Source organism: Pongo abelii, chromosome 16 (assembly GCF_028885655.2).
Source record: "Pongo abelii isolate AG06213 chromosome 16, NHGRI_mPonAbe1-v2.0_pri, whole genome shotgun sequence".
NCBI lineage: Eukaryota > Metazoa > Chordata > Mammalia > Primates > Hominidae > Pongo > Pongo abelii.
In genome coordinates this window covers 20,711,549-20,720,718 of record NC_072001.2, presented here as the reverse complement: position 1 = coordinate 20,720,718, position 9,170 = coordinate 20,711,549, and the positions used below count along the sequence as shown (strand labels likewise).

The window sequence follows — 9,170 nt, the reverse complement described above, 5'->3', positions numbered from 1 at the left end:
CAGTCTCCTGTGGGAGTGCCGTCGGGCGTGCCTGCAACGGAAATCCCGCCTTCCGGCGCCCGCGGTTGGCCCTGGCCGCAGCCTGTGAGCACCAAGCAGGAAGATAAACGGGATTGCGGGAAGCCGGAGAGTCCGGAGGAGCCGCGAAGGGCTTCTTTTCCCCTTTGGCTGCGCCCGCGGAGCAGCCCCGTTGCGATTGGCCGTACGCGGGGGGCGGTAGTCCCGTGTCCGCCCGCCCCTCGGGCCTCGAGAGGCGCCGGGATCGTGGGCGCGGGCTGAGCCAGCGGCTGCTGTGTGGCTGTGTCCGCAAGCTGGCGGGGCGAGGCTGCCCGGCCCAGCGCGTCAGGTCCTGGCCTGGGACACCGGGGACGCCAGCTGCGGGGGCGGTGCAGGCGCGGGGCTGGCGGGCGTGGGCGCGGCGGCCGCACCTGGGCCTGCGCTGACCGCCCGCGGCGCAGCCTCCGGCCTCTCTTCATCTCTAGGTGGTGGCGGCTGTGGGTTTTTCTACTGGCGATCCTTTTGAGTAATTTGTTTCACGCACGTGCCCTCCTGTGGGGTAAAGCGGCCGATTTATGCTGCTGTCATTTGTCCGTTAACACGATGGACTTCCTGTCGTGTGTGTGTACTTTTTGGATTTGAGGGCAGATGACATTGTGACTTGGCCTCATGTGAGCGTCCATTCTCCAGGTCTCGCCAGCGTGGTGCAGAAACCCGGCACACCCTGCCTACCCCGAACCTCCCTCTCCCTCCATCTCTTCCCTCTTTCCCTCTCTCCCCCTCACTCCCTTTCCCCAGCTCTTCTCTCCCCTCTTTCTGTTCTCTCTCTGTCTCTCTTTTTTTTTTTCTGCATTAAACTTTTTCGGGAGTGTCTTTGTGAGTTATTAAAAAGCGTTAGGTCTTCAACATGTATGTTTACTTGCAGGCCTGAGAACTGGGAGGAAGCTGGAGAAAAGATGCCCTCTGAATCTTTCTGTTTGGCTGCCCAGGCTCTACTTGACTCCAAATGGTTGCAAACAGATATACAGGTGGGGTTTGACATGTCTTTTTCTTGATGTGTTTCTGCTTCCATTAAATTTCTCGGGTAAGGCTTTTTTTTAGGGCATGTAAGGGGAAGTCAGTTGTATTTTGCTATATTAGAGGAGCAGGTTTATTTCCTGTAACTTACAATGTTAACAGTCTTTATGGCTGTTTCTGTAAATTGTGCACGGCTGCCTTTTAATTAGTTTCTTGCAAGTGCACGAAACTTGAGATATATGAATAGGCAGAATTTTTTTCCTATTTATTATTGCTCGTTAAGAAATCTGCCACACTCCTAACCATATCATGGTGACTGTTGTTGCTGACAGTTTTTGAGCTGTTGAGTTAACTGTGGAGGGGAAAATTGGAGAAGTAAGTTCAGTAATTATGGCCTGTAGAAACTCACTCATTTTATGAGGTCTTGTGTTTGTGTTTCTGGAGAGATGAGAGTTAGTTCAGTTGAGCTGTTTGGTTTGTATTTGTAACCAATACAAGGACTAAGGACAATTGTGTTGAAACTGAGGTCATGATGTTAGGATCTTGAGGGCTGAAGCCTCCAAATAAATGGTATATATAGAATTCTATCTGACTTGAAATTTTCCCTTTCTGGACCTCCACATGCTGAGGCTAACAGTGTCCATATGACAGTGTCTTCCATGACAGGAATCAGCAACTTTTTTTTTTTTTTTTTTTTGGCACGTATCAATGATTCACTCTGTATATTTTAAAAAGTTTTAACCTCTTCCTCCTAGCTCTCCAGTATTTGTTAATAAATTAAAACATTCCCCAAAGTGTTTTCTGTGAAACAGTAGTTCCAAAAGATGCTCTTAGAAAAACTAAGTACATGGAAAAATCTAAACTATGTGTTTTATTCATTACATTTGATGAATTTTTTTGTTGTTGTTTTTTCCTCTCGAGAGGAAGTCTTGCTCTGTCGCTCAGGCTGGAGTGCAGTGGCATGATCCTGGCTCACTGCATCCTCCACCTCTTGGGTTCAAGCAGTTCTCTGCTTCGGCCTCCTGAGTAGCTGGGATTACTGGTGCCCTCCACCTCGCCCAGCTAATTTTTATGCTTTTAGTAGAGACGGACTTTCACCATATTGGCCAGGCTGGTCTTGAATTCCTGACCTCATGATCTGCCCGCCTTGGCCTCCCAAAGTGTTGGGATTACAGGCTTGAGCCACCGCGCTTGGCCCACATTTGATGAATTTTTTTGCCCTTTGTTCTTTTAAAAATCATGGTTAGAAAGCAGAGCATAATTGTTCTTTATGTAGATCCCAAGTGATTGGGATTTTTAGGGAGATTTTTTGGAACTCAGTAAATGTCTTTATTTTTAGTGTGGCATGATGTGTTTTTTATTATTAGAAAATATTTATAGATAGATTTATACATATTAAATTCCTTTTTTTTTTTTTTTGAGACAGAGTCTCACTGTGTTGCCCAGGCTGGAATCCAGTGGTGCCATCTCGGCTCACTGCAGCCTCCGCCTTCTGGATTCAAATGATTCTCCTGTCTCAGCCTCCAGAGCTGCTGGGATTATAGGTGGCTGCCACCATGCCCGGCCAATTTTTGTATTTTTAGTACAGATGGGGTTTCACCATGTTGGCCAGGCTGGTCTCAAACTCCTGACCTCAAGTGATCCGCCCGCCTCGGCCTCCCAAAGTGCTGGGATTACAGGTGTGAGCTGCCCACCTGGCTCATTTTCACTCTCCATTAGCTGCTTTTTTCCCCTATTCATTTCCTACCTTTCTGTGTATGATTTCTGAATTCAGTGTATTTCACGTCTTAACCTTCTGAATTGTTTGTTCTCTCATTTTACATGTTGTTAAGGAAAATAAGAGGCTAAGTGAGACTTATAAATTTGCATGTAGTTTCTCAGATCGGGATAAATGCTCACCTGTTGCAGAATGGGACTCTGCTCTTGCTTCACCCAGGATGTGTTTCTCAGTTTCTTTCTAGAGTGGGGCCACACCCTACTCCAGCCCTCCAGACCTAGCCCCCTGCTCTGATATGATTCCACCAGACTGTATTCCAGCTGTCCTCCCTAACCTGGACCTAGATATTTTCTTTCTTTCTTTTTTTTTTTTTCTTTTTTGTGAGATGAAGTCTCACTCGGTGGTCGGTGGTCCAGGCTGGAGTGCAGTGGCACAATCTCAGCTCACCGCAACCTCCACCTCCCAGGTTCAAGTGATTCTTCTGCGTCAGCCTCCTGAGTAGCTGGGATTACAGGTGCTGGCCATCACGCCCAGCTAATTTTTGTATTTTTGTAGAGACGGGGTTTCACCGTGTTGGCCAGGCTGATCTTGAACTCCTGACCTCAAGTGATCTGCCTGCCTCAGCCTCCCAAAGTGCTGAGATTACAGGCGTGAGCCACCGTGCCCAGCCCCTGGGCCTAGATATTTTCTCATGACCCTTTCCAAAGCCAGATTTGCATTGATTAGTTATATGTATGTGATAGGTTTTTCTAAAGTTTTTTTAGATGTTATCTTTTTACTTTAGTATAAAAGTGCTTTGAATACGCTGAGTGTTAAATACATGTTTGTAGAATTTCATTGAAACTTTAATATTAATGAGAACCATTAACTTTGTGTGTGTGTGTGTGTGTGTGACACAGTCTCGCCCTGTCGCCCAGGCTGGAGTGCAGTGGCATGATCTCCGCTCATTGCAACCTCCGCCTTCCAGGTTCAAGCGATTCTCCTGCCTCAGCCTCCCGAGTAGCTGGTATTACAGGCACATGCCACCACACCTGGCTAATTTTTGTATTTTTAGTAGAGACGGGGTTTCACCATGTTGGTCAGGCTGGTCTCGAACTCCTGACCTTGTGATCCGCCCGCCTTGGCCTCCCAAATTGCTGGGATTACAGGTGTGAGCCACTGCACCCAGCTGACATTTTTTTTAATTAAAAAACTTATATAAAATTTATTTTATTGTGGTATGTAGTTCAGTAAATTTTGACTTCTATAGATTCATGTAACCTCCACCATCATCAGGATGGAGAAGTTTCATCACCTCAAAAGCTCCCTTAAGGTGCTCCTTTTTATCACATGATCCCTGGCCTCCTACCCTGGCAGCCACTGATCTGTTCTCCATCGATGTAGGGTATTCTTTTTGAGAATGTCATGTAAGTAGAACCTTATTTTAAGTAACATTTTGAAACCATCTTCATTTACTCCCAGTAATATGTTTGAGATTTATCAGTTGTTCTGTGTATTAATGGTTCTTTATATTGCTGAATAGTAGTATTTCATCATTTGGATGTACCACATGGTGTTTATCCATTCTGCTATTGTAGGACCTTGTGGTTGTTTCCATTTTTCTTTCACAATTGTAATCCTGCTGTGAGCATTTCTGTACAGATTTTGTGTGAATGTAGGTTCCATTTCCCTAGGATAAAGTCCTAGTAGTGTGAAAGTTGGGTCATGTGCTGAACTGTTTTCCGAAGCAAGTTAAGGCATAGTTTTAGATGGTCTTAATGACTTAAAAATATTGTGATCTAAAAAGTTTACCAAGGTGTCATCTGTGTTAAGAACTTGAAATGCACCACTATTTCTTCATTACACTTTTGTTTATTCTTTGGAAAATACGACTTAAATAGCACACAGTTTATTTGTTACCATAAAAATTCTGACTAAAGTTATATATGTGTATATACCTACATATAACTATATATAGTTATGAATATTAATACGAATATTGTATCTTTGAAATTTCATGATTCTGCCCTATTTATGCAAATGAAAACAGTTGGTAAATATTTTGCTAATTATTACTTGAACTGATTTTCTGTGTCAGTTTTTGTTCATGTTTATTTCAGATAACAGAGGGGTCTCTATATTTCAATATGCAAAGTTTTACCACCAAACTATTTCTGTACCTTTTAGATGTCATTTTGTTTTCATCACCAATGTTATCAAATTATTTAACAATCTTATTGCTTCTAAATAATTTCTATTTGTAAGCCTACCTGTACACTATAATTAAATGTTAACTAATGTTTCTTATAGAAGTCATCTATACTACATAATTTTCACTCTTAAGAAACTGATTTCAGTAGAATGGCTTAAAAATCCCATTAGGAAGTTGATGGAATATCATTTTGGAAGACATGCTTTAAATAATTTGATATATTGGTTTCTTTTCTTTTTTTTTTTTTTTTTGAGATGGCATCTCGCTTTGTCACCCAGGCTGGAGTGCATTGGCACCATCTCGGCTCACTGCAAGCTCTGCCTCCCAGATTCACGCCATTCTTCTGCCTCAGCCTCCCGAGTAGCTGGGACTACAGGCGCCCGCTGTCATGCCCGGCCAATTTTTTGCATTTTTAGTAGAGGTGGGGTTTCACCATGTTAGCCAGGACGGTCTCGATCTCCTGACCTCGTGATCCACCCGCCTCGGCCTCCCAAAGTGCTGGGATTACAGGTGTGAGCCACCGCACCCGGCCAATGTTTTGGTTTCTTTATGAAAATTTTACTGGATCTGTTACAGATATGACTGATGTATTTTATTTTTAAGTTGTCAAACATTCAGTTCATGATGTGTGTTTAACTTTTCGGGGAGGGACATTTGCAGAGACTGACTAATGGTATGGCATTCTGAAAAGCAGTTACAGATTAAAAATTTTTTAATTCTGCAGATGATAGTGTTGAACAAAGTGGAACAAAGAAAGAAGATCTGGATGACAGAGAGAAAAAAGATGAAGAAGAAACTCCTACACCTGTATATAGTGCCAAGTGAATTCTGGACAGCTGGGTATGGGGCAAGCAACCAGGTAATCTTCTGAGTTTTGGCACTTTGGAAAGCTTGATCTGACACTCCTTTTCTAAATAACTTGGATGGATTATTAGTAATTTTTTGGTAACAATTTTTTTTTTTTTTTTTTTTTTGAGATGAAGTCTCACTGTGTTGCCCAGGCTGGAGTGCAGTGGCGGGATCTTGGCTCACTGCAAGCTTTGCCTCCCGGGTTCACACCATTCTCCTGCCTCAGGCTCAGCCTCCCGAGTAGCTGAGACTACAGGCACCTGCCACCATGCCTGGGTAATTTTTTGTAGTTTTAGTAGAGACGGGGTTTCACTGTGTTAGCCAGGATGGTCTCGATCTCCTGACCTTGTGATCTGCCTGCTTCGGCCTCCCAAAGTGCTGGGATTACAGGCGTGAGCCACCACACCTGGTCTGTTAACAATTTTTAAAAATGTAATTTAAAAAATTTAAATATTGTGGTAAAATACACATACCATAAAACTTAACCATTTTAACCATTTTTATGTGTACAGTTCATTGGCATTAAGTATATTCACATTGTTGCCCAGCCATCACCACCATCCATCTCTAGAACTTTTGCATTTTCTCTGACTGAAACTCTGTATCCATGAGACACTAACTCCTTGCTGCCCCCAAGCAACCACCATTCTACTTTTGTCTCAGAATTTGACTACTCAAGGTGTCTCCTTATAAGGGGAATCATACGGTATTTGTCCTTTTGTGACTGGGTTATTGAACTTCTTAGGTCTGTGGGGTTCATCCGCATGTATCAAAATTTTCTTCCTTTTAAAGGCTCAATACTAGTCCATTATATACGTAAGCCACATTTTATCCCTTCATCAGTGGGCACTCAGGTTGCTTTCGTCTCTTGACTTGTGTGAGTAATGCTGCTATGAACATTGGTTTACAAGTGTCTTGAGTCTCTGCTTTTAATTCTTTGTGTCTATATCTAGGAGTGGAATTGGTCAATAGATTTTTTTGTTTTTGTTTGTTTTTTTGAGACCGAGTCTGGTTCCATCTCCCAGGCTGGAGTGTAGTGGCGCAATCTCGGCTCACTGCAAGCTCTGCTTCCCGGGTTCACGCCATTCTCCTGCCTCAGCCTCCCAAGTAGCTGGGACTACAGGCGCCCGCCACCATGCCTGGCTAATTTTTTTGTATTTTTAGTAGAGACGGGGTTTCACCGTGTTAGCCAGGATGGTCTCGATCTCCTGACCTCGTGATCCGCCTGCCTCGGCCTCCCAAAGTGCTGGGATTATAGGCGTGATCCACCGCGCCTGGCCAATAATGTGGTAGTTTTATGTTTAACTTATTATTTATTGTTATTTTTGAGATTGGGTCTCACTCTGTCGCCCAGGCTGGAATGCAGTGATGTAATCATAGCTCACTGCAGCCTTGGACTCCTGAGCTGAAGTGATCTTTTTGCCTCAGCCTCCCAAGTAGCTGTGACTACAGGTGAACAACACCACGCTTGACTAATTAGAGACAGACTCTCACTGTGTTGCCCAGGCTAGTCTTACACTCCTGGCTTCAAGTGATCTTCCTGCCTCAGACTCCTGAGTTACTGAGATTACAGGTGTGAACCACTGCACCTGGCAGTAGATGTAACTTTTTGAGGAACCAGTAAACTGTTTTCCACAGTGGCTACACTGTTTTACATTCTTGCAGCTGTATACCAAGGTTCCAGTTTCTCCACACCCTCACCAACACTTTTTCTTTTTTTTTCCTTTTCTGATGATAGCCATCCTTTTTTGTGTGAGTAGATACAGCATCTCGTTGTTGTGATTTGCATTTCCCTGATGATTAGTCATGCTGAGCATCTTTTTACATGCTTATTCACCATTTGTATACATTTACTGGAAAAATGTCTGTTCAAATCCTTTGCACATTGTTTTTTTTTTTTTTTTTGGAGACGGAGTTTGGCTCTTGTTGCCCAGGCTGGAGTGCAGTGGCGCAATCTTGGCTCATTGCAACCTCCACCTCCTGGGTTCAAGTGATTCTCCTGCCTCAGCCTCCTGAGTAACTGGGATTACAGGTACCTGCCACCATTCCTGGCTAATTTTTTGTGTTTTTAGTAGAGACGAGGTTTCACTATGTTGGCCAGGCTGATCTTGAACTCCTGACCTCGGGTGATCCACCCACCAAGGCCTCCCAAAGTGCTGGTATTACAGGCATGAGCCACTGTGCCTGGCCCTTTTGCCCATTTTTTAATTGAGTTTTTTGTTTTGGGTTATAGGAGTTCTTTATCATGGATGGAGTTCATAATCTCTTCCCTTTCTCCAACACGGTGAAACCCATATATTTATTCTTTGCTTATTTTATTTTGTGTAATTAAATTTTTTAAATGTGTGATGCATTTTTGTTCCATTTAAAAATATACCTGGATTCTTATAAAAATGTATAGATGATAAAGATTTCACCTGACTGCCCACCCCAATTTCAGTTTTCCTCTAAGAGCTAGCCACTATTATCCCTTCAGTGTGGATATTCAGACTTTCTTTTCCTTGAATGGACATACCTGTGTAAATGTACATATATAAAAATAATTTGTGATGCCAGGCATGGTAGCTCATGCCTGTAATCCCAGCACTTTGGGATGCTGAGGTGAGAGAATTGCTTGAGGCCAGCAGTTTGAAGCTGCAGTGAACTATGATTGTGCCACTACACCCAACCTGGGTGACAGGGTGAGACCCTGTCTCTTAGAAAAAGTCCGTATGTGGAGTTAATAATAGTACCTACCTTGTAGGCTATTATGGGCTCAGCACAGTAGGCCAGGCAAAGAGCCTATGCAGTTATCTTGTGTGTAGTAAGTACCAGCATATACTACCTGTTATCCAGAAGTTTGCTGAAATGTGCCTTGTATTTTCTCTCTTTCCATTTTCATCAGTTTTACTAGAAGTTATCAGTTTAATTGAGTTTTTTCAAAGAGCCAGTTGTTGGTTTTATTGATTTTGTTTGTTTTGTTTTTCATTGATTTCTGTTTACTCTTTATTATTTCCTTTTTTCTGCTTCTTTGGGTTCCATTTGCTCTTCTGTCTCTTCTAGTTTTTTTTTTTGAGACACAGAGTCTCGCTCTGACTCCCAGGCTGGAGTGCATTGGCACCATCTCAGCTCACTGCAAGCTCCGCCTCCCGGATTCACGCCATTCTCCTTCCTCAACCTCCCGAGTTGCTGGGACTACAGGCGCCCGTCACCACGCCAGGCTAATTTGTTGTATTTTTAGTAGAGGCGGGGTTTCACCATGTTAGCCAGCATGGTCTCGATCTTGCGACCTCATGATCTGCCCACCTTGGCCTCCCAAAGTGCTAGGATTACAGGTGTGAGTCACCACACCCGTCCCTCTTCTAGTTTTTTAAGGTAAAGGCTTAGATCATTGACTTTAGATTTTTTGTCTTTTCTAAC

The 9,170-nt window shown here is 43.4% G+C and overlaps 1 protein-coding gene across 2 annotated transcripts in view; it reads left to right on the top strand.

Annotated features, from left to right (window-relative positions):
- Positions 1 to 233: 233 nt before the first annotated feature.
- The window catches only part of LOC129050347 (E3 ubiquitin-protein ligase HERC2-like), a 56,223-nt gene continuing 47,286 nt past the window's right edge, over positions 234 to 9,170 (top strand). The window contains exons 1-3 of one of the 2 annotated variants that reach the window (XM_054532344.2): positions 234 to 346; positions 923 to 1,025; positions 5,647 to 5,781. The gene's annotated coding sequence lies outside the window, so the exon portion shown is untranslated. Of the gene's footprint in view, positions 347 to 367; positions 688 to 922; positions 1,026 to 5,646; positions 5,782 to 9,170 lie in introns of those variants that run through there. The other variant, XM_063716474.1, reaches the window with a different exon arrangement.